We start from the raw sequence: 25,786 nt of genomic DNA, 5'->3' as shown, positions 1-25,786 counted from the left end.
GTGTTATTTTTTAAATAAATTTTATTTATTTAATTTCTTGAAGCAGTAACACATTCTCATAGTTCAAGCATCAAAAAGTATACAAGGATATAGAGCAATGTCTCCTTTCCACCCCTGTCTTCTATCTACCGAGTTCCCATCCCTTCAAAACAAGTAACCAACAGTATTAGTTTCTCATTGATTTCCCAAGACTTTATAAATGTACATACAGGCCAGTACAAGCATAGATTATTTTCTCTTCTTTTTTTCCCCACGCCTTTAGTACAATCTTCTGTCACCCATTTTTCCCCACCTAAAAATAAACTTTGGAGATTGTTCAGTCAGGTTGGGCTGCCGTAACAAAATCTCGTAGACTGGGGGCTTAAACAACAGAAATTTATTTTCTCACAGTTCTGGAGATTGGAAATCCGAGATGAGGGTGCCAGCATGCTAGGGTTCTGCTAAGAGCTCTCTTCCTGGCTTGTAGACAGCTGCCTTCTCGCTGTGTCCTCACTCGGCAGAGAGAGACAGCAAGCTCTCCTACACTGTCTCTTATTATAAGAGCAGTAATCCCACAATGAGGGCCCCACCTTTATAACCTCATCTAACCCTATTTACCTCCCAAAGGCCACATTTCCAAATAACATCACACTAGGGGTTAGGGCTTCAACATATGAATTTGGGGGGATACATTCAGTCTATAACATATATCTTTCCATATAAACACATAAGGAGATTTCCTACTCTTTTTTGTAGCTGCACAGTATGCTATTTGTTACATTATACATCTTTAGTGTTGAAACTGGGAAGACTGAAGCTGTCCTTAATCATTCTTTGTTAAATAGACCTGCAGAAATAAAGTAAGAGGATTTGAGTCCTAGAGATTGAAAGGTGAGGTTTCTGATGAGGTTACAAATAAACTGGAATTATATCATATTCTGATGATTGCTGGAAATGTATTAAAACTCAAGCAATATGTTTAGTGTACATTCAATAGCCCATCATTAAATCCTCAAAACTTCAGCTTTCTAAATCAAATATGGTTGAAATGTTGTCCTAATATGAAGATACTGACTGTATTTGAAAATGCAAATTACGTTAATAAAAGACATAGCTATGGAATGTATTTTTTACATCATTGCTTATAAACAATGGTCAGCTTACATTTGTTACTAGGCATGTTACACAGGCCATTCTAAACACACTAGTGGGTATTTAGGTTTTGAGAAGGATATCTGTGTAGAAGAAGATTCAGTGATCTCTGTGAATAAAGTTCAAATGGCTATTCAGCCCAGAAAAGGGAAAGAAGCAAAAATGAGGAAGAGAACAAAAGCATGGCCACAAAATACTTCTGGGAAACCCCACTGAAAGCGAAATAACAGACTGTGTGCTACTCCAGCAACCAGAACTCTTAGCGCCTGAGGGGAGTAAGGGGGAGGGGAGGGACAGAGAGGAGGTAGGTGAAGAAAACAATGTGTCCCTAAAATAAGGCTAAAATTGGATTCAGAGGTAAGGGAGAGAGAGGAATCAAAGATGGAACCAAGGTTTCAAGCCGAGGTGACTGGGTAGAAAAGTAACACTGTTGGCTGAGATAAGGTGGAAGATATTTAGGATGGGGTAAGAGTTTATATTAATATACATTGTATCTGGAGGCTAAAGACATATGTAGGTTAAAATTGTCAGCAGGCATTTAACAGGCTGAAGGGAAGAGAGAGATCTGGGAGCTGTTTCAAGATGTATTTACAAGAACAAGAGAGAGAGAGAGTTAGAGGCAGAAGGAGCAAGGACGGCATGATGGAAACCACTCACATTCAGAGGTAGAAGGAAAAAGATGAGCATTAAAGGAGAGAGAGGAGTGGTGCGAGAGAGAGAAGGTGAACCAAGGGAGTGAGGTTATAGAAACCAAAAGAGAAGGGCATAGTCAACTGTGGCCCATGCTGGAAGGAAGATAAAGATGTGGAACCCAAAAACAGTACTTTAGGAGACAAAGGTCAGATTTTAAGACATTAAGTAATGAATTGAACAGTGAGAAAGTAAAATCAAGAAATACTTTATACTGACAACTTTTTGAGATGATTGTGGAGTGAAGAAGAAAGTCAGGATAGCAGTGCTATTCCATATTTATGCTCCACTTTAGAGTAACAGAGCACTTCCACATACATAATCTCTTATGCTGGTATCTCAGGGGGATAGTCTTGCAGGTGGATAAGTGGAGAAAGATGCAGCAGAGAGGGATAACTGAAGATGAAGTAATGGATGGAATTCGTTTCCTAAGGGGGTAAAAGAGGGAAGAATTTCGTGCTGGAAAAGAGTAGGAATATGTCTAATTTTAAGACAGAAAGAAGAAAAAGTGAGTTGGTGAAAAGACAAGAACTTTTTGAGGAAAAATAATTTAGAAAGATTCTTGACTAAGGACTTGAGGAAGTAATCAAGGTAACCTTGAATCGAGGGCCCAACTGACAGGAGAAATGTGAAACGAGTGACTAAATGATGATGTTGGCATAAAAAGTCAAAACACTGACTCTTCTCCCAGTCACAAGCTCTCCAGACCTCAATACAAGAGTCCTCCCACTAACGTAATAGAGTGGACAGTAAAGTCCTGGAGCCAAGAGGAAAGAGTTCAGTGTCTTAAACAGCCCCAGCAAAGACTTTAAGAGAAGTTCTCCTCTATATAATTCAATTTATGTGTCTGCTTTGAGCTCCCATCCCCAGCCCACTCCACAGGAAATAAAAGCATTAAGCAAGCTGTTAGAATAATGCATTCCCAGAGGACAAGACATCTTGCAGTTTTTCAAACAGGGATGTCAGTCTGTGGTCCAGCCTCCAACCATCCTCTTTGGAGAGTTTTGCTTTTTCTAAGACAGTACCCAAGTGTTTATAACTTTCTCCATTAAAAGATGTGTATATTAAAAAATAAATTTTTGTACTCTATGAGCTAATATATTTGGAGACAAAAGTATGACCGGCTTCCCTTCTTGGCTGAAAAGTCCACTTGACATGTCCACTTGAGCCTTGTGCTATCTTAGCCAGACATCCTGATTCTAGTTTTTTGGCTCTTTTAACCTAGCCCTACCATTAAAATACTAATTTCTCTATTACATTTCATAGACAATAAGGTTCCCTTTTTTGCTTGCCCCATCCACCTCCTTCCATAGGATAAAAAAAACATTCTAATGACAAGGGTGGAGACATGCTCTTGATTGGACCATTCATATTACCCCATCTTCCTGGCTTGGTGATTGGTTTGGAGAGGAGTATGTGACCTAAGTTGATCCAATGCAAGTCATTCTTGGCATTGTTTTCAGGCTGCTGCCAAAGAGGAAGAAATCCTCTTTCTTTGCTGGTAGAAGAACTCTAGGACGAGATGAGAGACCCAGGTTGCTAGGAGCCGTGTTTCCCATGGCATGAAGAAAGCCATCTGCAAAGGGAACCAGAAACACTAGTCAGAAATAAAAGATGTGAGCCCTAAAAGTGTTCCTGCCACTGAATCCAGACATCCCCAAGACCAGTTCCCTACATCCTGTGCTTGAGTTTCACCAGTAAACAAATTCTCCTTTTGTGTGGGCAAGTTGAGATTCTGTCATTTGCAACCCAAAGTGGCCCAGCTTGTGCACAGAATATCTTATACTTACAAGATGCTCAGTAAATATATATTAATTATCTGGTTCCTTCGATGTCAGCGCCTTTTCTGTACCTTTTGCTTCTGTACTTCCTTTGTGTCCTACAACCTCATTCTCAATAAGCCTTGATCAAAAGTAAGGCTGAAATTTTCCAAGAACAACTGGGTGCCCTAGTCCCTAACCCTGGCCAAGGTAAGTTAATATGCCTGTGTTTCAGTCTCCTAATTTGTAAAGTATGGCCAATAATAATAGCATCTACTTAGCATCCACTATATTACAGGTACTGGTCCAATGCTTAACATACATTATTCTAATTCCTACAGCAACTTTGTAACACACACATAATGGTCACTATTTTATAGACGAGGAAGCTGAGATGCAAGGAGATTAACTGAATTGAGCAAGATCATACAGCTGGAGTGAAAGAATTCTGATTCATATCCAGGTTTGTCTAAGCCTGTGCTCTTCCCAATGCCCTATGATGTCTTACTTATGCAAAAAGCAGGTAAAATTGCTCTAAAAATAAAAAATATCAAAAATCATTCTCCAATTAACAACAAAAAAATGAGCAAGTGGGCCCAAATATTAACACGGAAGATTTAGGTTAAGCAGAGCATTCGGACTACCCTAATTATGGTTTTAGAAACAGTAATTGAAAAAATATATGCTGAATCTCATATAAGCAAGAAATTTTATGAAGAGAGAAAGTGCACCCAAGATTCTATTCCATTTCTGAAGACGCAATAAAATTCCAAAGGACATAAGTAAGTGAGCTTTGCTAAGCTAGGGAGAAGCAAACCTCTTTTCTCATTTTCCTCATTGAACCGTCAATATCTAGGGCTGGCATTTCCTTTGTGGCCCTGTTAATGAAGTGTGCTTTTAAAATATGAACATTCCGACTTAAAGATCTGGATGGTAATATCAGTGGTATTTGAAATGAATAAACATATAGTCGTGCTATGTACCATTAAAATATATGCAAACCCTATTTTTGCATAAGTTTAACTGAAAGAAGGATAAGACCAAGTCTATGTGTTAAACGATATTTTGTAGTAAAACGGTTCTGTTCTTCAAACCATAATTATTATTTCAAACAACTTCAAGGAAACCAAATTATGAACTATCTGTGTCGTGTCCGTTTTCTTCATTGGACTGTGTATGCTTTGGGCACAGAAATTGTGTCTTACTCATATTTTTATCCTTAGAAACTAGTATAGACAAGATTTGGCATAGGTTTCATTATGACTTTCATGGGTCCTGGGAACTGTTGCTGAGGTAACATTTGTGCCAATCTTCCTCTATTTTATGTGGGATGCTGCTACAGCATGGCTTGACAGGCAGTGCTAAGTCCGTGCCCAGGATTCAAACCCATGAACCACAGGCCACTGAAATGGAGCATGCAAACTTAACCACCACACCACTGGGCCATCCCCTTAAAATTGTATTTTATGACTATGTTGATATAAATACTAACGTTTAATATTATATATTAAAATATTTTCTTGACCTAAAATTTCATTTTTTTCTTCTTATTTTAAAAGAAATTAAAACATTTCCATAGGACCCTAAAAGTATCGTGGGCTCCAGGTACTCTGCCTACCTTGCCTATGGATAAGTCAGTCCTGATATGTGTTAAATACAATTTTGTTGAATGAATGAAATAAATGATTTAAAGTTAACATTTATCTGGTGGTAATGATTCTTAGAGATTCTATTTTGGAGTAAATTTCAACTTAAAATATTTTTCAAAAGCAACTAATTAATAAAAGCATCACAAAATACTAATATTTATTTAATCTGAAGCCAACTATTGAAATGTACTACTGTAAACAAAATTAAAACCCAAGAGGAGTGTAGAAGAAGCCTGTCAAGTGGCAAAATAAATATTTAAAAAAAAATCAGAGGTTGCTGTAATTTTGAGCAAATACAGCACACCTCTTAAATAGTGAAATTTAAATATTTTCTTTTTTAAACTCTGACATTCCAAGAGAGTCAATTCATAAGGTAGATACTTTAAAAAGTAGGCTTCTACAGAGCTGTTGACTAATATTTAAACATGTACCCAGAATACTAGACCTGCTGCCTTTCACAACATTGCTTTTGGAACTCAGCATTTCTCCACTGTTGTTTCCAGAGACATCTTTTTTAAATGGAAAATTGATCGATGAAATCTTAGGCATGAATAAATGCTAATGCATATAATAAATTAAAATGCTATCATTTTATAAGAAAGGTTTATTGGCTAACCGTGCTATTTCTTCTAGTAATTCAAAGTCTAATGTTTAATTTACAGACTGAAATGCAGAAATCAATTATTCAGTCCATAGAATGGTAAAACTGACTTTCAAAATTATGTTTTGGGAGGCGAGCAGACTGACTTATCCAGTGACTTAAAATGTAGAGTGTCATATCTGAGCAGTGTTTTCCCACTTCAAAATGTATCGAATAATGTTCAAACTATGAGGAAGCATTTTTGCAATGTCTAGACAGGGTTGCGTACAAACTAATATCTGGATAACTCAGATCCACCCTTCCAAAAAGGATATCATATGTATAAAGTAGTGATAGTATTTATGGGATGGACATTTACCAGAACAGCTCTTAAAGGCTATATAATAAGAGTGCATTAAAACTGCCTAAATTAATTAACCATAGATACTGAAATGGATTCAGCTAATGGATTCTCCCTCTCCAGAGAGTGCCCTCTTGCAATAACAAAAAAAGGAAAAAACATGTTTTTCCTCTTCTTTTTCATATCATCTAGCCTCCTGACCAAGAACAGGAGGGGAACTACCCACACTACCCTTGAGCCAGCAGTAGGGAGAGGTCATCTAGTGATCCGACACTCTTGCTTCTCCTCTCCAAGGGCAAATGGGCTGCCTCAGCAGCTGTCATATCCTGCTGCCCTTGGAAACAGGAAACCGGTCTAGAGTTTCAAACTTGTCTTCTCCATTACCAAACTGGCAGTCTTGCCAGATCCTCGTACATGCCTCTTATATATGAAGGTGGTGAAGGCCTTGAGGCTGGTGTATAAGGAGGGCATTTGTGTTTGACAGGGGAGACTACCTGGCTCAGCTATCTGCCGTCTATTGCATGTTTCTGGAGATGGAACAAGCACAGAGGAGGAGGACACACAAGCTCATTTGTCCCTCTCATGCCAGTAGGCAGAATCACATCCTGGTGCACAGTTGAACAAATAAGGAGTCTTATAATGAGGCTTATAGTCATCCAAAGGCACATAAGGAGGAGCTTTAAAGATCTAGATTGTAGACTCACAATTCAGTTATTCAATTTGCTTTTCAGTCAGACAACACCCCTGTTTTCCCACATTTCTCATATGATGTCCTGCCTTGTCTATCTTATTGCTCATTAGCAGTTCCAGCAGAGGGCAGGCAGGGGAAAGGAGAGGAGTAGCACATTACAGCAGATGATCTAGGGTCTTCTGAAGACACTGAGGCAATTTTATGGGTTATTAAGAGCAACAAGGGTCTTTCTGTCCTAATGTTTTTTTCTGTCTACTGTCTAAATAAGATATTACCAATTTTCAGGGAGTCCTCTCTCAAAGAATTTACAGTCCGGTTTAGGAAGGAAAATGAAGATACATGAAACAGTGAGAAAGCCATGCTCTAAAGCCGTCCCAAGCAAAGTCACGGTTTCAAGAGAAGGAAGAGAGGTCTTTAAGCACTGAAGTTGGTGATAGCATTTATAGATTAAAAGTATAAACTGAAGGAAATAGCACAGAGAAGTGAGAGCCAATGTTTGGGCAAATGTAATTGTTGAAAATTCTCTGAACAGGCTTCAGTGACAACTCACAGAGAGGACTTGCACGCATCCTGCTAGAATCTGGTTCATGCAGGGCAGAGTCTCATCCAATCTCAGCACCAGGCCTTTGCAGCAATCAGCCAGAGTAAAGGAACTGGGAAATTCAGGATTGGTTGGCCTTCCAGGAAGAGAAACATCCAGTATCTTTCCCTATCATTCGTGGTCTGTGTGACCATGTCATGAGCAACTCACTATGGGGAGGTCTTCATCAGATAAACAGGGCTATAAAATTCATAGCCAAAGAATGCAGGCTGGAGAGGCACTCCCAGCCACCGCTGCTACCTGAACAACCAGCACTGGCCAGGAACCAACGAGACATGCTGAAACCAGGAGCCTCGGCGATGAATGGCAATGTTACAGCTGCTTAATCCTGAAATGAAAAGTAATTGCTTCTGGCTTAGAGAATAAAGGAAAAACAAGATCAGCCTCAGCTGAATTACATTTTTTTCAAAAACAACCATGCTGTAGACCAGGTTCTAAAACTTGCTTGGTATTTGAAAATGTGAGGAAATGGATGTTTTCTGTCAATATAATTTAAATCCATCCAGGAGTACTGATGTATCAGACCACTTGAATGCAAGAACATTTTGATTAACATGATTAAATCAAATGTGTTTACTTTTAGCTGTAAGGGATGGCATCTAAAATTGACTTACCTGAATATAATTTTAGAAATGCAGTCTACAAAATAGCTGTTGCTTTTTCTTTGTCTTTTTTTCTTTTGGAAGCATTTCCCACTGAAAACTCTCAGCAGAAGCTACCAGAGCTCCTTTTCTATACAGATGAAACTGCAAATGGAGAAATATGGATGAATTGAGAGGAGAAAGGCATTTCAGCACTTCTAACGTATTCCTGTGATGGAATTGTCTTCTCTACAGAAAAATGAATTCATAAAAAATCATAAAGGAACAGCTGCAAGTTTAAATTATTCTTAGAAGGATCGAAAGATGACTTTAACCCACAAATGAGCAAGTAATATTTGTGTTTTTACTTGTTTGCCCCTCAAGGGGCTACAGAATGGCCAAGTATCAGGAGACGTTCCATATACAGACTCTCCATTTCCTTGAAAGCAAAGGAGCAGTGACAAAGAATAAAAAACAGAGCAAGAAGGAGAACAAACAAATCTTGCCTTTCAAGTCCCAATTTTTAAATTATATGTATTAATTTAAAATACTTGTGGCAGACTCACAATGATATAGAGAGAACTAATTAAAATATACCTTGTCTCCTAGAGCCATATAAAATTGCCTACTCAAATAGCAATCTCACACGGTTTAACCTAATACCATAAGCCCTCACAGGAGTATCTTCAACTAAGAATAAGTAATAAAGAATAAAACCCAATTTGTCTTCCTGCCATCATTTTGTACAAACACTGATATTATAAAACTAATATGACACACGCTATCTTCTTGCAGGTGCTAACATGGAGCACATTCCTCATGAAAGAACCAAGTCTATTTATAGACATTGCTCATAGCTTGTGTTTCTCCTTCGTTAATTCAAAACTGAAAAAACTAATTCCTATACCAGAAGTTTTTTGGATACTAATAGTTTTTTGGATTTACTGTAACAGAACACTGCCTTGACATTGACAACCATGCCCACTTTCCCCTGAACTCAGGCAGGTGGACAGCTGGAAGGCCAACCACAGACCCAATAACTTGATGCACACAAATCACAAACATGAGTTCTTATTTTAATGAAAGGTGTCAAACAGCCCGTGAGGTAAAGAAATAGCATGAACAATGCTAAGAGTGCAAAGAATGTCCACAGCTGATGAGTCATGCTTTCTACTGGTATATGACACACAGTCAGTGACCCTGAAAGCCACAGTATTTCCAAAGATGAAGAACTATGGTGCTTAGTAACATTTTGAATATTTCTTTTAAAAAAAGCAGCCCTTTTTATACCAATACTGTACCATTCAATGCCAAAAAAGGGTACTTGAGTGTTGAGACGGCTCCAATTTTCTTTTTTACACTGAGTATGATTCAGATGTTAGCAAGGCTTCCATTCCTGTCATAGAGAAGTCTTAGACAAGCTTTCTATTCTTAAAAAATATGAGAATATCCCAAGGAAATACAGTTTTAAAGTATAATGTAGACGTGTATTTTAATAGGGATGCACAGTGATTGAAAACATTCAGATGATGAGGAAGTGTATGGTATATTGTTGAATGCAATTTTAACCCAAATATGTCACTTGAAGATTTAAGGCAACCTGAGTTTTCTATGTTAAAAAAAAAATTAAAATTATAAAAATGTAATCTTTCATGTTAAATATTATTTTCAAAAATCATCAATGACATATTTTCTTCAAACCCCCTTATTCCCATAACAGGTGGCATTGAGAGGAAGCAAAGGACTTTCTTTGCCCAGGGATTTCAAGTAAAGACTCATTCTTTAGCTTGCATTTTGCTTTCAGCAGCTGGAACTAGTATTACTGACAATTCAAATAAAATTATCAACATCTCCCTGGGTGAACTAACCCCCAAGTGCCCTATAATTTGTTTTCTAAAAAGAAATATATCTCTTCAAATTATACTTCATAAGAAATGAAGCTTAATGAGATTTTAAAATATAGACTTAAAGAGGTTTCATTCTCCCCATCCTCTTAGAGGTATTTGCCCTCCTCTCTAAGCATCCTGCTCTCCTCTTTCACTAGTGTGAATTTTGAAGAGATTCTGAGAAGTAGCCATTGGGACAGCAGTGGTAACTTCACTGACAGATTGCTTTACCCAGCCCAGCAGGTAGGGACTGTAGAGGACTTCTCATACTATGTGTGGAAAATACAGTAAGCAGAGAAAAGTTTTCCAGGATTGCTCTAATATCAACTTCACTTAATTTCTTTAAAAGAGAATTGACTATTTAAAGCAAAAATAGTAAAAACTTATTGTGGGGCATTTTTGACATATGTAGAAGTGTGATATATGAAAATAATAGTGCAAAGGACAAACTGGAAAATAGGAAATATACTTTTGAAAGTTTTTTATACTACACATGTAGTGATATAATATGAAATCATAGTAGACTCTGCTAAGTAAACAATGCAGGTTGCAATCCTTAGATCAGCCACTAAAAAATAAAACAAAGAGGTATAACTTTTAAGCCAATAGAAGAAATAAAATGGAGTACTTAAAAATTCTCAATAAATCCAAAATAAGGAAGAAAAGGAGAAACAAAGGAATTAAAAACAGATGGGACAAAAGAAACACTTGGGAAAAAACAAATAGCAAGATGGTAGACGTAAACTCAACATCAATACTTATATTAAATGTAATTGGACTAAACACTCCAATCAAAAGGCAGAGATTATAAAACTGAATAAAAAGACAAGAACCAACTCTATACACTTTGTAAGAGAGATGCTTTAAATATAAAATATGAGTATAAAGACAATAGATTAGAAGTAAAAGGGAAAAAAAGAATAAATTTCTATTCTACTCCATTGATCTATTTCTCTATCCTTTTACCAATACCACAATGACTTTATTATTGTGGTTGAATTTAACAAGATCCCCAGGTGATTCACACACACATTAAATTTGAGAAGCAATGGGTAGGTAGCTCTTTTGAGGTGTTTGGCAGTGGTAAAAGGAAACATTTATTTAATGCTTGCCAAGGAGAGAGGAATATGAGGTATTAGAGTCCTACTTGGCCCATGATCAAACCAAGATAAGAATATTAGGCCACTTATCTAAGGTCATAGAAATGGACCGGGCTCCAGATTTCCTGACACTCCAACAACTGCAATGTCCACTAAGAACTCAGCTCTACACTTAAGAATTTTACTCATTCAATAATAAGCAAGAAAAAAAGTAATTTCTATTTACTCACGTATTTACCATGGTCAGCACTCTTCATTTTTCATGTTGATCTGAGTTTGCATCTAGTGTCACTTTCTTCAGCTTGAAGAAATTCCTTTAACATGTCTTATAGTACATGTCTATTGCTGACAAATTCTCTCAGCTTTTGCTTATTTGGGAATGTTTCTCTCTCTCTCTCTCTCTCTCTCTCTCGCCTTCATTTTTGAAGGCTCTTTTCACTAGGTTTCTAATTCTAAGTTAATAGGTTTTATTTCTTTCATCACTTTAAAGATGTTGTTTGATTGTCTTCTGGCTTGTTGAGAAGTCGGATTTATCATTCCTCTAGGTCTTGTGCAGAATGAGTCTTTTTCTTCTGGCTGCTGTTATGACTCTTCTCTTTGATTCTTGGTTTTCAGAATTTGAGTATGATGTGCCCAGAGGTAGTTTTTAAAATTTTTGTCCTGCCTGGGGTTCACTGAGCTTCTTAGATTCATGGGTTAATATTTTTCATCAAATTTGGATTTTTTTCATCCTTTTTTCTTAAATGTTTTTTCTGCCTCAGTCGGTTTCTCCTCTCCTCCTCGGACTCCAGTTTGACAGGTGATAAGCCACCACATACTACCCCACAAGTGAATGAGGCTCTGTTCATTTTTTTTAGCCTTTTTTCTTTATGTGCTTCAGTTCAGATAATTTATCTGTCTTCAAATTCACAAATTTTTATCTTCTGTAGAATCCAATTTGCTCTTAAGCCCATCTAGTGATTTTTATTTTTCATTTTGGATATTTTATTTTTCAGTTATAGAATTTCTAGGGTTTTTTAAAATAGTTTCCATTTCTCTAGTGAGACTGTCCCTCTATTCACTTGAGTCCACATTTTCTTCTGAATCCTTAAGTATGTTTATAAGAGCTGTTTCAAAGTCCTTGCTTGCTAACACCAACATCTCTGTCATTTCTGGGTGTGTTTAATCCTTGAAAATGATACTGAAAGATAAATTAAACCCAAATGAAAACAAAACCAATAGCTCTGGCTGAGATCACACATGCTCACCTGCTGGAATTAAAGGTCTCTGAATCCTTTCCTGTCACCTGGAAGAGTATGAGGGGTCAAATGCCCTCCTTGCTGCCACTTGTTTGTCACTGCAGTCCTTACCTCCTTCCCAAGTCTCTTATGGTTTGAGCCTGGTGGGAAGCTGCTTCACACATCAATACCTCCCTGAGATGTTGTTCTTGTGGCACCATCACTGCTGCCACCACCACACTGCCATCCTTTCTGCAGCACTGCAGCCATGGCCCAGGGCTGTTCCAGGCCAGTCAGTGTCTCACCAATGCCTGGGCCAGCATTAAAGAGCCCTCTCCTGCTGTTTCTCCTTTGGGAGCTCCAAATGATGGCCTTGCCTCTCTTGCTTCCTCCTCCCTCTGTCTGCAGAGCAGCTGGGAAGCCCTAGAGTAGCCATGCCGCCAGAACACTCAGCACTCTCACCTGTCCCTGTCAGGCCTGCTTCTCCTCCAGACAGATTTCTCACTGTCCACAGCTCACTGTCCACCCCATGCCAAGTCAGGGCATTGATTTCCCCCTGGTGGTAGCTCTCATTGAAAAAGGATGCATTAAATTGTTAAGTACTTGCAAAGAACTTTTTATGTGTATAGAAGCCTATTGATTGCCAAGAAATAAGCAAAAAGAATTAAACAAACACATATTAATAATTAAGTATTATGTTTGATAAAAGATTCCTCTGCTTTACAAAACTTGGAATCTACTGGACTCTGTAGATGTTCTTTAGTCTATTTGTAAAGTTCACTCATCAATTTGACAAATATATACCAAGCACATGAAATGTACCAGGTTCTGAGCCCAGTGCTAGGAATACCAGACAGACAAGATGCCTGCTCTCGTGGAACTTCCAATAAACAAGACAGCTAACATCAGCTACCGATATGTGCAATATCAGATGGTAGTAAGTGATCAGAAGACAATAAAGCAGGGTAAAGGGTTGGAAACTAATGGGAGAAAAACATTGGAAAAGGAGGTGAAGCCAGGTCTCTGAGAAGGTGACATCTGGGCTGAATGATGTGGATATCTAGGGAAAGGACAGCGCAGGGCAGGGAACAGTGAAGTTACGGGAATGTGCATCCTGAAAGTGAATGACGGGAGATGAAGTCAGACAGACAGCCTATCCCAGATCATGCAGGGCTTATACAGCTACGGTAAGGAGTTTGGATTTTGCTCTACGTACAGTGGGAAGCATTGGAAGATTTCAAACGGGAATGACATTCTGTGATTACATTGTTCAAAGATCACTTTGGCTGCTGTGCAGAGACTAGATAGCAGAGGAGCAAGAGTGTAGGACCCCAAGACCCACTAGGAGCTGTTGTAACCTAAGTAAGAAATGATGGTTCTAGAACGCTACGAAATAAATGTGTATTCTACTAGATAATACCCTCTGCTAGTAGCCTACTGTGCAGGGTACTGGATCTACTATGTAACAAACGTACATGACAGAGTCACTGGCTTCAAAGACCTTCCTATAATTTAATGGAGGTGACAGGTAAAAAGAAAGAGGACAAAGGATGACACCTTGTTGAGGCAATGAAACATTGGCAGAGGTTGGCAGGGTCCCAGTCTTTGGCTGGGGTAAAATCTTCTGGGTCACCCTACCCTAAATCACCACAGTGTTACAGAATCAAAGAAACCACCATCCAGTCTTTGAATCAGTTATATACTCAAGCAAAGATAAACATAATTGTCAACATTTACTGAGAATTTAGAATGTTCCAGGCACTGTGCTAAAGCTCTAATGCTAATAATGTGAATCACTTAATTCCCTAGAACAACCTTGTGATAGTGTTTATCTTTCCCATTTTACAGATAAAAAACCATGGCTGTTGGACATGGTAACTTAGCTAATGTTGCACGCAGCTAAGAAGCGCCAAAGCCCACCTCAAATTCTGATCAGTCTTACCTCAAATCCTAGCTTGTAAAGAGGAGACCAGTGTTTCCCAAAGTTGCCTGATGATAAGAATTACCTGTAGCACTTTTGAAAAATACAAATACCTGTACCCATCCCCTTCTCCATGCCGGGGCCACCAAATCAGGATCTCCAGGGAGGGGTCTATGAAGCTATTATTTTTAACAATGGCCCTCAAATGATTCTTATTGTCTTATTCTTAATATAATAATCATTCTAATTATATAGCTTACACTGGAGTAAGCCATAGCCAACATAAAGGAACACAGACAAATGGAGAATATATTATAAAGGAACAATCAAGTCAGATGACATTTATCAGAGACTCTATGGAAGAAGTTCATTTTGGGCTGGATTTTGGAAGGAATCGTGAATGAAAGAAAGAAAGCATTCCAGAAAAGAAAGGCATGAAAGAGACAAGAAGGAGAGAATGGATGTGTAGGGCACTGATAGGAATTGATGTCCCCAGGAGAGGAGGAGACTTGAGTCAGCACACACCCCACCACTCAGTTATTCCATAGGTTTAAACAGGTTTAGCACATCGGTAGGTTACTGAAGCCGTCTGGATCCTTGGCCTGATCTTCACCAAGATTGTCCTAGAAAGACAATCCTTGAAACAATGCTGTTATCATTCTTTTGGGCTAAAAGGCCAGAAAGAATCCAATTTTGAGAATTTTTTTCTTTTTAAAACTAAACTTATTTACCTGATTTCCTATATTAGAAAAATGATCCCAGAAGACAATCTTACTTGGAATAAAACAGAAATTTTTCTTCTACTGATTCATAGACATTCTTAAGCACATTTCTAACTGAAAGCCCTAGAAGCCATGTCCTAAATTCTTCTAAAGCATTACTTTTAACAACCCGCAACTCAGTCAACACATGTTCATTGAATGCTGACTTCATACCAGACACTGAGCAGCACAGCAAAGACAGCAAGGCATTAACATGGCTCTTAATCATGAGGTTCAGAATCCAGCGGGAGAAGCCCGACAACCAAATATGTAATTCTGTTACAAGTCCTGGGATGAAGGTTTGTAGGAATGGCTAGGCACTCTGCAGACGGGGTGCCGGCTTTGCCTGGGGGAGTTAGGGAAGGTGAATGCCTTGCTTGCTAGGATTTGAAGGATTTGTAGGATTTCACTCAGAAAAGGATGGAGAAAATACTCCAGACCAAGGAGAAAGAAGGAAGAATGACATAGAGGTTAGTTTGAAAGAGTGAGCATTCAGTCATGGAGGAGTCACACTGCAGCCCATAACTTTTTGTTCAGCCTGCAGTGTTTTAAAAAAAATAAATTACTCATCAGTGTTTAAAATTAGGAGAATGTGTATACAAATCTTTATTTCTAACTTACTGGAAACACAAGGATTTAGCAACACTGGGCCCGCATTCAACTGGTCCTGAGTAATAGCTACCCCTTTTAGAGGGGGTTCCTTCTCCCTTGTCCACCCCAGACCCCACACCCTCTACTATTTTACTCCCAGTCCTCTCCGTGTGCATTTGCGGCTGTGACCCCTGGTAGAGCAGAGGCTATGAGATGGCAGGAGAATACCCTGAATGAGAATGTGATGTGAGAGTAGTTTGGAGTGAAAGTGTAAACGGTCTTGCTTGCTAAGCATATTCAGATGTTACCATGTGGGTGATGGGGGAGGAGGGTGTGACTACTAATGAAGGGAAGCAGGGTAGGCAAATGGTAAGAGCTGACTTTTAGGAAGCTGTCTCTGGCAGATGGCCTGGAGGGCATTTCGACTGCAGATGGAAACTACTTAGGAGGCCACCACAATATTTCTGGCAAGAGATGATGAAGTGTGGTAGTAGGAGAGTACCAATGGGGACAGAGATGAGGGTGGAAGCATAAAAGGAAAAGAGGCATAAAAATTTTCCCAAACTGTTTAATACGAAAAAGTTTAAACATCTGGAAAAGTTGAAACAATAGTAAAATAAATACCTATGCAACTTCTACCTGGATTCAACATCAATTCAATAATGGTTACCGTTTTGCCTTATTTGCTTTATTTTTACACACACACACACACGTATACATATATATAAGTTTTGGAAAATGTACATATAGATACATTTGTTTTGAAAGAAAGTTCTAGAAATGATCACACTTCACACCTAAATATTCACACCCAAATATGCGTCTTCTAAAAATAAGAATTTTCTTATATATCACCACAATGTCATCATGTCTAAGAAAATTGATATTCACTTCTTAGTATCATATCATTTAATATATAGCTCATATTCAAATTTTCTCCAATTTTCCCCAAAATGCTTTTTTAGCTGTTTTCATCAAGCCAAGAACCAATCAAGTTTCATACATTGTATTTGGTTGTTATGTCTCTTTAGTCTCTTTTCAGCTAGAGCTCACCCTACTCTTTCTCTGCCAATGATAATGACTTTTGGAAAAATCCAAAATGTTGTCTTATAGACTATTTCACATTTGGGATTCCTCTATAAGTTTCCCTATAATTTGATTGTTCTTAGAGTCTCTAAAATTTTTATATATTTGACTTAACGTCTAAAAACTTAATTAGACTCAGGTTAAACACTTTTGGCAAGAATAGGTTATAAACAATTCTGTGAGTTTCATCCTCATCACATCAGGAGGAACACAATGCAAGTGTATCCCATATTATTAATGCTTAGGTTGATCATTTGGCCAAAGTGGTAACTGTCAGATCTCTCCTTTGTGCTCTATGCAATTGGTAAGTAACTTGTGAAGTGATGCTTTGTCACTGTGTGAATATCCTGTTCCGCAATAATCTTTCACCATTGATGATACTTGCTTGAATCAATGATTTCATTAGAAGTTGCAAAACGATGACTTTCAAATGTTACCACTCCTTCTTTGGCATTCTTTTCTAAAGATGAGTTTTTCCTGATTAACTAGGATGATATACAATTTCCCCTAAAAAGCCAAGGCAAATGTTTAGTTCTTTCCCTTTTACTACCAATTTCAGAGTAAGGATTTATTGAATAGTCGCCTTCAATGATGCAAATTATTTTTTTTCTCCTTCCCTTCACTCTTTTGTGTACCACTATGGACTCATGGATTTTTACATATTTAATGTTTTACAATAAGTTATAGTTATCTTCAAATTGCCTAAAATCTGGCTAGTGGGAGTCCTTTCAAACTAGCCCTTGGGTCCTGTTAACACGCCTCCATAAATTACTGGGCACTTCCTTTGTTTCTGACACAACAAGATATCCTAAACTCTCTTTGTACTTTCCCTGCTCAACAACTAGAATCAGCTATTTCTCCAAAGATCATTGTTCTTTTTTAGGTAATAGTGAGTAGAAACCCAAATCTGGATTCTAGGTATGTTTACTGCTAGAGGGATGTCATTGCTTCTATGTTCTTTCAGTGGACAGAGCTAGAATAGATAGATAGATAGATAGATAGATAGATAGATAGATAGATAGATGATAGATAGAGATAGACACACGTGCATATTCTAATTCATGAGTCCATGTCAATACTTCTAATTCAAATTTAACATTATAGTTTAATATTACAAGTCTCTTTCCTATCAGATGTTTTAAAAGAAGAACGAACAGAAGTGGTAATGAGTTGGATGTGCAGGATAAGGAAAAGAAAAGATCAAGAATGACTCTCTAAATTCACTGCTTGAGAACCTGAGCCTAGATGGATGCTGCTGCTGCTGCTGCCATTTTATCAACATAGGAAGTAAGATGAAGGAGGAAAATTCATGGACGTAGGGTGAGAAGCGAGAAATCAATTGTATATAGTTCAGTGTTTTATTTTATTAGTTATAAAATTAAATAATCTATTTAAGAACTGACACACACAGGTGAATCAATGACAAGACAAGGATTTTACATAGGTGTAAATATGTAAGCTATATTCAAAGTACCAGTCAAGATTCATTTAACATTGGGTACTTTTCAAATACCATTAATTCTGTGAAATCTCTGTACCCCAGTACATGGATGAAGCTTGACACCTGAGTATGACTTATCAGGGCAAGAAAATCTTGCTTAAGCAAAGGAGGGAAAAAAAAATGAAGGTGAAGATCTTCCGGGAATTAAAGGAGAAACCTTAAAACAACTCTGGATTTAAAACACGGTGTATTTGTTTGCTAGGGCTGCCATAACAAAATACTGCAGACGGGGTGGCTTAAACAAGAAAAGATTGATTTTTCTCACAGTCCTGGAGGCTAGAAGTCTAAGATCAAGGTGTTGGCAGGGTTGGTCTCTTCTGAGACCTCTCTCCTTGGCTTGCTGATGGCCACCTTCTCACTGTGTCCTCACCTGGTCATCCCTCTGTCTATGTTGTCTGTGTTCTAATCTCCTCTTCTTATAAGGAACCAGTCATGTTGGATTAGGGCTCACCCTTATGACCTCATTTTACCTTACTTACCTCTTTAAAGACCCTATCTCCAAATACAGTCACATTCTGAGGGACTAGGGCTTCGGACTTCAACATATGAATTTTGGGGAGCCACAACTCACCCCACAACACATGGGGTAGAAAAAAGCTCTGTGATAGAATAAAGATAAATGCTCGAGAAAGTTAGCATGTCTTCTTGATGGCTGGGTCTCATTTCTGACTGGACAAATACAATCTGGTCGCTTTATTACTCCACAACGGCTTGAGCAAGTTTGAGATGATGATAAATAATGAGCCACACACTCATCCACATTTCTATGGTCAACGATGAATATACACAGAGAAAATTAGAAACAGAAGGATATAGCCACCCAGTTTCCGCCAAGATTTTCTAGGCTTTGAACTTGAGTCATTATGCTTAGCTTGCTTTCTGCCAGGAGGGTGGCATTTAATCATTGCTTTTCCCTTCCTTTTTTAGGAAAAGTAGCCTTGTGCCAACCGACTCATCTGATATGAGCCTTCACTGTCACAAATGATATGGGAGTGGCAGGTTTCATGTATCTCAGTATAGGAAAAATTAAAGAAGAGGAAATCAAGTTTTTTAAGGATGCTGGAAGACTGGCACCCTCACAAATGGGAAAAAGGCTAAGGGAAGGGCTGGTGAAAGGACTTGACTGGGGACCTGCTCAGCTAGTTAAGGACACAGTGAGGACTCCCTCTTTCGACTCCTGTCCCAGTGTTCTTCCTACTTCACCACAACTAAGTAGCTCTGTGTTTAATTTTTTTCTGTTTAAAAACATTCTTGGAAATATTGCTTACAAATGATTTGAAATGCCAAAGAACATGATGGCACAGTGGTTAAGAGCATAGACTGATCAAACAAGCCTGTGTTTGAATCTCAGCTTTATTATTTACTATGATATGACTTTGAGCAGGCTGTCTAACTTTCTGAAGCCTCAATTTCCTCAACAGTGGAACGGGCTAATAACAGCACCTACCTTAAAAAATGGCCCTGAGGAGTTTAAGTTATAGCATTATTTCAAAAAAGACTAGTATCAGGCACATGGTAAGTGTTCAATAAATAGGTGGAGTTATTAGTCATTATAATAGCTTAAAATTTATCAGAAATCAAATTTTCCATTCTGGTTTCCTAGGTGAAATGAAGCAAAGATAAATAAATAAGTAAACAAACCCAGAAACATCATTAGTTAGACTTCTTTCCATTTCAAAGCCAAGAGGATGTTTATTACAGTGTCCCAGGATCTAGCAGTTGAGCACAAGGGCAAAAAACAAGCTTAACAATTGCGTCAAAAGGTGTCACAAACCTAAAGATAAAAAAATCACAGCCTAAGGGGAAAATCAACATCTCCGAGGGAGTAGAGTAAGAGAAAAGGAAGTTCCGAAACAAAAGAAAGAGCCTGGGGGAAAAAATAGATGCTATCAGATCTACATGCTCAACAAAAGCATTGGTGCAAGCCAGGAGAGACCACTTTCCAGATAAGAGTGGAGTTAAGATGCCTAAGGAAAGTAAATGTTTATTTCCAGCAAGAAAGACTCCTTTTCTTTCAGAGCCTGGGGTCCCTTAAGGTGACAGGGCCCTGCTGGAAAGCCTCTCATACAAAATTAATGACATGCTATTAGTATTTTAAAGTATCTAATTGTGCACATGGGAAACGCTAGCCTCAGTTGAAGTAAAGAGCATTTTTGGATGGATGTGTAGTACAAGGGATATTTACTGAAAAGGCTATTTATTTTTGTCAGTCTTTATTACTTCAAAGGCCAAAAACAAGTAGTAAAACCAGAAGTGAAAGCACAAAGAATGATTTTATCCACAAAGCACGTAGGAAAGACGCGGCCGGGACACTTCTGGAACAAATGTCTGCAGTTTCTCCAGTTAAAATGAAGAAGGGCACTTTCAGTTATGTGGTCTCTTCAGTTCTTTGCTTGCCTGAAATGGTCACCAGTGACCCAGATCCATCCATACATTTTGTTTATTCTTCTCCTGCTGATTTCAGTTCTTGTCTAAGTGCTACATTGAGAACATTCTGCAAGGCAATTTGGCAGTATTTATAAAAATGTTTAATATGATTATTCATTGATCCAATAGTTTCACTTTTAGGAGCTTTTCCTATAGAAAGTCTAACTAAAGTGTTTGAAGATACGGATATGAGGAAATCTACTGTCCTATTGCCTGGAACACTGTAAATTAAAAACAATCTAAATTCTCATCAATATGGACTGGTTAAATAAATCATGACTTAGCCATACACATGCCCTGGAGTCAGACCACCTGAGTTTGAGTTCCCATTTCACTACAACTTATTAGTTGTGGCTACTGTAGTTATTTTCTATTGCTGCCATAACAAATTACCACAATTTTAGAGGTGTGAAACAACACAAATTTATTATCTTACAGTTCACTAGGTCAGAAGCCCCATATGGGTCTCACTGGGCAAAAATCAATGTGTTAGCAGGGCTGGGGTTCTTCTTGTAGCATCTGGGAGAGAATTCTTTTCCTTGCTCATTCAGGTGTTAGTAGAATCCTGTTCCATGTGGTTGTAAGACTAAGGTCTTTGTTTCCTTGCTGGCTGTGTGCTGAGGGCTGCCCTTCACTCATAGGGTCCTCTTGCTGGTCCTTACACATAGACCCTTACATATCAAAACCAGCAATGGGGCGTTAAATCCTTCTCACACTGTCATCTCTCTGACCCTGCTTCGACCATCACATATCTCTCTAACCAGGCAGGAAAAGGTTCCACTTTTAAGGACTCAAATGATTAGATTGGGCCCACCCAGATAGTCTAGAATAATCTCCCCATCTCAAGCTCTAACCTTACTGTCAGCTGCAAATTCCCCTTTGGTGTGTAAGGTAATACAGTCGCACGTTCCAGGGATTTGCACGTGGACATCTTTGGTGGCCATTCTTTTACTTATCATGCCTCTCTAAACCTCAGGCTCCTCATCTCCAAAATAGCACTCTCTTCCACCTATGGTTCTTGTAAACTGCAGATGAGACAAAAACTCTTAGCACACAGTAATCACTCAGCAAATGTTAGCTGTTATCATCATTGCTTGGTAGCCATTAAAAAAATGAGACAGAACCATATTACTGACATAGAAAGAAGTTCGAAAGATATATTTAAGAAAAGTAAGCTGTAGAAGAGTGTGTATAGTATAACCATCTTTTTGTAAAATAAGGAAAAAGGAAAAGAAAGATAGACATTTGTATCTGCATAGGGAAAAAAATGTCTAGATGGATACCAAGAAATTAAAATTGAGAAGGTGAGCACAGACTTGAAATTTTTTAAATAGTGCATATTTTTAAATTTAAAATGGTAGCCACATTAGGAAGATAGAGTGTTTATCTTCCAAACCAGCATGAAAACAAAAAGGAAATAAAGGAATGATTACTTATAAAATGACAAGAAAGAAGAAGAGGAAGAAAAGCACTGAAAAGCGTTGGTAAATAAATTCCGAGTAAGATGCTGGAAATAATCCCAAACATGTCAATAATCACAATAAATATGAATGGATTACATCTGTTTATTAAAATACAGAGATTCTTAGATTGGAGAAAACAATAAAATCCAGATGTGTGAAGATAGCATTTAGGTAAAATTTTTAAACAAAAACATTAACAAATATATTGATTATGGAAAGATACATATTTAGTAAAAGTATAGAAACAGAGATGGAAAGTAAAAGTGCCAATTTTAGGCTGGTGGTTGCCTCTAGGAAGAAAAGAAAGAAAATAGTGTAAGAGAAAGTTACAAAAGGGATATCAATTATATCTCTAATATTTTATTTCTTCCTAACAAAAACAAAATATTTGAAATGCAAATGACTGGATATTTGCCTTTTAAAATTCTGGTTTGTTATATTCTGTACTTTTCTGTGTACATAACAAATTTAAATTTTTTTTATTTTTATTTTTTGGTGAGGAAGATTGCCCTGAGCTAACATTTGTGGCAATCTTCCTCTATTTTGTATGTGGGATGCCTCCACAGCATGATTTGATGAGTGGTGTGTAGGTCTGTGCCTGCGATCCAAACCTGCGAACCCTGGCTTGCCAAAGCAGAGTGCATGAACTTAATCACTAAAAAAGCGAGCCCCTAAAAAAAATGTTTTTAATAACTGTACTGTAAAATCAGAAATAAAGATGATGTCTTGATGGAACATGTAATTTGAGTTCTAGAAAAAATTCTAAAATTTTAGAGGTAAACATAAAATTAGGGCAGACAGATGAAAATGCATTTCCACTATCTGTCCATCAGTTAAACTTACCACCTATTGGACACTCACACTAGGTTAAGGATGATACTGTTTGAAAATGCTCAAAATATGTACACGAAAATGTTTAAGAAGACTCGAGCAGAAACATGCATGGAAACCTAACACAGTTCACAAACATCAAGAAACAAAGAAGCAATTGGAATACTGATTAAATTTCTCAGAGAAATTTAATTTTGAGCCAGATTCTGAAGAAGGAGAGGTTCCTGGATTCCTAAGAGGGAAGAACTCAGGCAAGAAAATGGACTGTGCCAAGGCACAAAGAAGGGACCTCATCAACAGAATGCAGGGGACAGTAGTAGATTAAGGTGGTTGGAGGAGAATTTCCTTCCTGAAATACTGAAGAGCTATGAAAACAAATATAGGTATTTACAAGGACATAAGCACAGAAAAATGTCAATACACAATTAAATAGAAGATTTAGGCTACCAGGAGAATAGATCTGACATCACAGGTTTACATTGATCATTGACAATCAAATTCTTTCCTTTATGTTTGCTGGCTCCAATGGAGCCACAGTACAAATATAAAGCATAAAGAAGATATTTATGAACTGCTTTGAAAGAAAGAGGAGAAATGCTGATGGAGAACCATGAGCGAGCCTCAGTTCATGCTCTATTGGAAGTGTTAGAATTATCTCTCTAGGGTTAGATACAACTATTTAATAGATTAACGCAGACAAACATCCTCCCCCCAAAGAGGAAAATCTATTTTGAAAATACCCCACTTAATGCCATCAAGATATTCTATTGTTAGGCTAAATTCATCTTTCTGCTTTCAAATTAATTTGAGTGAGGGGCTGGCCCAGTGGTGTAGTGGTGAAGTTCCTGCACTCCACTTTAGTGGCCCAGGATTCGCAGGTTTGAATCTCGTGCAAGGACCCAGCATAGCTTGTCGAGCCATGCTGGGGTGGCATCCAACATAAAATAGAGGAAGATTGGCAGAGGTGTTAGCTCAGCAGCAATCTTCCTCACATACACACAAAAAACAAATTAATTTGAGTGAAAGGCTCAACCTAAGTTATACTGGGAGGATGTAAGTGGCCATGACACTAACTGGAAACTTGAATTGATCCAGATCTTGTGGCTTACAGCACAGAAAGTGCCCTGTGATCCACCTGGTCAATCACCAGGTCCAGCTGCCTCTGGATCCTCATCAGCTTCCCTGTGGTCTCCCCAACAAACAACTACCAGAGTGAACTCATGCTCTCTCTCTCTACAGGCCAATCTGAACAAAGCCTCGCCATGCTTAAAGGCTTCCCCAGTGGTCCTCGCAGTGCAGTTCCCTCACACTGATGTGTCTCTGTGAGTTGTGAAGTGCGTCACAGGTCACATGTTACTGATAATTAAGCCCCAAAGATTTCAACAACCCAGTTTTCTCAGCTCTGTGTCTAGAATGCCTTCTCCCCCATCGCTCAGTTACTGGCTTTGCTTCCTGGCAAGCTCCTGCTCCCACTCATCTCCGCTCAGTTGCTCTCTCCTCTGTGAATCCATATTCCTGACTTCCCCAGCCAGCTCAGATTCTTCTCCTAAAGCCTTGCTGTACTTTGTATCGACTTCCGTGTAAGACTTGTCTTGTTTGATTGCAACTGTTTATACAACTGTCTCCCATTCCATGGTGAGCTACTTGAGGACAGAGACCACGTCAAAGCATTTTTTATATTGCCAGTAAATAGCAGCTTCTGATACATCCTAGGCACGTAGTGAATATTAATAGATTCTGAATGAATAAATTAGTACTACCACTGATATGGGGTTAAGAGATTCCCCAGTTAATTAGATCAACATTTTTTCCCATTCTTGCTATATGTGACAGCAGGGAAAACCTTTCTCTCTAATTATGTCAAATAACACTGTTCCATGAAGTCTCTGCATTTTGAGAGTAAAGGTGGAAGGAATTGTTTTTCCTTTATAAAATTAAAGGCTTCAATTATTGGCAAAGAGAAGATGCTATATTCATTAGAGGAAAGAGTGGTCTGGTAATTCTTTCTATGTTCCTGTAACTAATTACAGATAAGTAATTTTTAAAAAATTAGTGCCCATAAAAATCGACCTCAAACCAATAAGGATGATGAGTTGAATCATAAAAATTCCATGCTATTTACATTTCCTCACACACACTCAGTGCATTTATTCTAAATGGAAAAGGACAAATATTGGGATAAAAACATTTAAACTACAGAAACAAGAAACTCCAAATGCTTATCCTGCCTAAAGGGCAGAATTTAATTCTGTGCTAAACTACTGTATGTGGGATTAAGAGGCGTGGTTAACCAAACATTTGAGAACAAGTAATTACCGCTGAATCGCTCTATCACATATTTGTCTCACACATAATTTACACAACAAGCCCACAGAGGGGAAGGATAAAATGCTGTTTGAAACATTTTTTTCTAGCCGCAAATTTTTCAGGATTACTTTTTTTCCCTCCTCATCAAAGATTATTTATTCCTATGGTCTGGGGTTGGATAACGGTGGGATATTTTCTCTCTGCTATATAGGGACAAAGAAATAACATCTTCAACCTGTTATTCTTGGCTGTGTCCTTCTAGCCCGTCTCAGGCATCTGAATGCGGAGGTGCACAGCCCTTGTAGTTGGTTTATGTAATACTTTCAGAGTGGAGTGGATATGCAAGGGAACATTTTTATTTATTCATTTATATTTTCATTCAATAAACATTTATGAGACGTCTATGCGCCCAGAATTGTGCTGGGCTCTCAGGATATCAGTGAGCAAGACAGGGTCCCCACCCTTGATGAGCTCACAGTCTAGTATCAGAGACAATTAAACCACCAATTACAATGTGGAACAATAAGCCGCCGAGACAGGAAGAAACACAGGGGGTTGTAGGGATCTGACACCTGTCTGGGAGGGTCAGGGACAGCTTCCAGCAAGACCGGCCATCTAAGTTGCATCACACATGACCTGTAGGGCCCAGAC

At 38.2% G+C, this 25,786-nt stretch overlaps 1 long non-coding RNA gene across 2 annotated transcripts in view; it reads right to left on the bottom strand.

Moving 5' to 3' along the window:
- Positions 1–6: 6 nt before the first annotated feature.
- Positions 7–25,786, bottom strand: part of LOC102148564 (uncharacterized) — a 79,567-nt gene continuing 53,787 nt past the window's right edge. Inside the window, exons 2-5 of one of the 2 annotated variants that reach the window (XR_001380880.3) lie at positions 11,261–12,210; positions 8,078–8,209; positions 7,413–7,791; positions 7–3,397 (exon numbers count right to left, since the gene is read on the bottom strand). This is a non-coding gene — a long non-coding RNA (uncharacterized lncRNA). The remainder of the gene's footprint in view (positions 3,398–7,412; positions 7,792–8,077; positions 8,210–11,260; positions 12,211–25,786) is intronic. The other variant, XR_001380879.3, reaches the window with a different exon arrangement.

This window comes from Equus caballus, chromosome 5 (assembly GCF_041296265.1).
Source record: "Equus caballus isolate H_3958 breed thoroughbred chromosome 5, TB-T2T, whole genome shotgun sequence".
Taxonomy (NCBI): domain Eukaryota; kingdom Metazoa; phylum Chordata; class Mammalia; order Perissodactyla; family Equidae; genus Equus; species Equus caballus.
The sequence above is the reverse complement of the archived record's forward strand: the minus strand, read 5'-3'. Positions and strand labels throughout refer to the sequence as shown.